This window comes from Odontomachus brunneus, unplaced genomic scaffold (assembly GCF_010583005.1).
Source record: "Odontomachus brunneus isolate Ranch 3 - 2012 unplaced genomic scaffold, Obru_v1 Obru_scaffold_051, whole genome shotgun sequence".
In the NCBI taxonomy this organism is placed as follows: domain Eukaryota; kingdom Metazoa; phylum Arthropoda; class Insecta; order Hymenoptera; family Formicidae; genus Odontomachus; species Odontomachus brunneus.
Genome location: NW_022639501.1, coordinates 1,886,599 through 1,889,624, shown reverse-complemented (window position 1 = coordinate 1,889,624; position 3,026 = coordinate 1,886,599). Strand labels below are relative to the sequence as shown.

The window sequence follows — 3,026 nt, the reverse complement described above, 5'->3', positions numbered from 1 at the left end:
TGCGCTCAGCTTCTTCTTCTTTCGCTTCGGCTCATCCGTGGTCTTCTCTTCATCATCGCTGGACGTCTCGCTGACAGCTACTACAGCTGAGCTTGTTTATTGTCCCAGTTAAACCCGCATTCTGGAACATGTGATCTTTTTGTGGTCGATAACTTGTCTTCTGCATCGCTTTCGTCGGAAGAGTCTCCTCTGCTTCAGAGATCTCATTTATATCTTTTATCTTGGTCTTTTTCTCTTTGGCTGTTGGTTCTTTAGTTGTATCTCTATTTTTATTCTTTTTCTTCTTTACGTTTCTGTTGTGTTCTCTCGTTTTTACTTTATGCAGTTGTCTGCTGGTCTCACTTTTCTTTAGATAGGCAGTTTTATCAATATTGCTTGCTTTACTTTTGAGTTTTCTATCGCTGCCAACACCATCACCAGTCGTCGTTTCCCTTTTTGGTTTCTTAAGTATAACACTCGTTAAAGCCGTATCTTGTTGCGCGGGCAACAAGATTGCATTTTTCTCTTCAATTTTTTATTTGCGCTAGACAACGGCTGTGTCTCTTTTTTGGGAGTCTCGACCACAGATTTCAGCATTCCAATCGGAATGATGCCGCACTCATTTCTCGCCATTAACAACGTAAAATCGGATCTTGGCGTGCGCTATGTAAAGCATCAAGTTAGGAGAGAGATCGTTCAAGTGTCGACGGACCGGAAAAAATATTATATTAGTTTTAAATACAAAAATCTAGGAACGGTTATTAATTTAACATCTTAAATCACATATAAAATAAGAACATGTGAAACAAAAATAAATTTCTTAAATACATACCACATTTAAAGATTTCTTAATTTCAAGTTTCTTTCCTCCTCTAGGAAAACTTTTCAATGTCATCTAAAAGTATTTTAAGTAATAATAAGATATTAATTAGAAAATAAAGAATGTTAATATAGGTTAGGTTGCAATAAGTTTGTTTCGATTGAGTTAAATATTAATTAGTATTTGTTGAGTTAAATATTAATTAATATTTGTTGTTTCAGAAAATTTCGAGGAACGTTATATTACTTAAAATTAAACACTAACCGTTACGATTTATGGGAAATAAACAAATATATAATAAAATTCGGTTGACTTAGCTACAAGAAGCTAGTGCGCTGCACATGTACAAAATGAATGAACACGTGTAAATCACGTGTAAAGAAGCAGTGCTGCGAGGTTGGGTAACTTTTGGTGCGTTCGCTTTAAGCTTTTACGCGTCATTCTGTCTTTATCGCTCATTACCTGCGGGAAAAAGATAGAATGACGCTTACAGCGCAAAGCGCCCAAAGTGAACACACCAAAAGTTCCGAACTCACAGCACTGCAAAGAAGCATTACCATCACTTAGGTAAAGTCAAAATCTACTTTAATATTACTTGATACAATAGGTTACAGGACACTGCCTTATCGACATTAATAGCTCTAAGCGGTGATATAAACCACTCTGCAATACCTACGATGGTATCATCACCACATTGCACGTGTCATATATTTTCACGAATTTATTAATATGTGGGTGCAAACTTAATGTTGACTTGTATTCTCTCTCTTAAACGCAAGGTGTTATTGTGAAAACAATTTTTATTAAGTGGATTTCGGATTGACCCAGCTTTTCGATACCAGATGTAGACGATTCGCAACGTGTCTGTCAGCTGGGAGTGTGGCGGCTCCTGTAATCCGGCTACTCGGAGGCTGGTTATGTTGGAGGGTCTGAGGTCGGGGGTTCCTGCTGGTGCAGGGCTCACGTCGACTGGGCGTCCGCACTAAGCTCGCCATCAATATGGGCACCCTGGAGGAGTCCGGTGGTGACCAGGTTGGCTAAGGAGAGGCGAACCGGGCCAGAGGGGAAACCCAGCAGCCAAAAGTCTCCGTGGCGGGCAGTAGTGGGATCGCGCCCGGGAGTGGGTCCGCATTGGCAGCCTGGTTAATATGATCCGACACATAACTTTTGCACTTTTTTTTTCTATTTTCTAATAATCCTTTAAATATTCCCTTACGTTTCTGCGACAAATTTGATTTTTTCAGATAGATTTTAGTCCACTTTTATAAACTTTAGCTTACGCGTCGCTCAGTAGCAAATCGATCGCTGTGTGTGTGCGAAACTAGCGCTCGTCACAATGGCGTATATTCTGAGTTCTCTTTTAACGATAAATGAACCTCTAAAAGAGGCTTAGGAGCCACCTGATTAACTGAGAAACTATGTTTAAAGCACTTTTATCGATAAAAGAGGATTCAGAATATGGGTCTATGCCTCACTTTCATACGCAACTAGCATTGAGCGTCAGGCGCTGTCCGCATGCGGTGAGAATTGAGGTAAAAATAATCCAGCAATTGTGCCTTAGTAATTGTATTAATATTATTAAATTTTGTTCTAAAATATCATTAAAAATGGTATTGATTCTGTCTTTTAAAAGAAAAAAGACCAGGAATTGTCTATGAGGAAATTGGCAACATACAGAATTGTTAAATCTCAATGTTTATATGATAAAGATAAAAGAAATATTGAAAAAAAGGAGTACAAACATATCTAATAACTTAAAGAAAATTTTTAGTATATAATTATATAGTATATAAGTATATTATATAATTTTGTTGCTTTATAATAATGATGACACTCTTATTGATAAGAAATAATTCTGTGTATACAAATGCATACAAATACGTGTAGCAAGAAGAGATAATTTTTATAGTACACAATACAAAAATTTAAATTTCTAATAAAATAAACCTCGCCACTATACTATATTTTTCGATTTATTCATCTCTTTTCTTATCTAATATAAAATTTCACAACTTTTGTTTATCCTTCTTCGCTTGTTCCGCCAATGCTTCTAATCGATCATGTTCCGCGATCAAGGCATCTACTTCACTCGCTGACAATATTCGTGTTTTCGTTTTGCCGTTTTCGCGTGTTAATATCGCCATTTCCACTGTAAAACAAGAAATATACTGATCATTAATATCATATATATATACATACACATTGAATTTTATTGCAAATACTGTTA

At 36.5% G+C, this 3,026-nt stretch overlaps 1 long non-coding RNA gene across 1 annotated transcript; it reads right to left on the bottom strand.

Annotated features, from left to right (window-relative positions):
* Positions 1–6: 6 nt before the first annotated feature.
* LOC116845408 lies at positions 7–1,224 on the bottom strand. Its single transcript, XR_004378238.1, has 3 exons — positions 1,064–1,224; positions 812–874; positions 7–642 (listed from the first exon to the last, which is right to left on the bottom strand). It is a non-coding gene; the product is annotated as an uncharacterized LOC116845408 (long non-coding RNA).
* Positions 1,225–3,026: the final 1,802 nt, after the last annotated feature.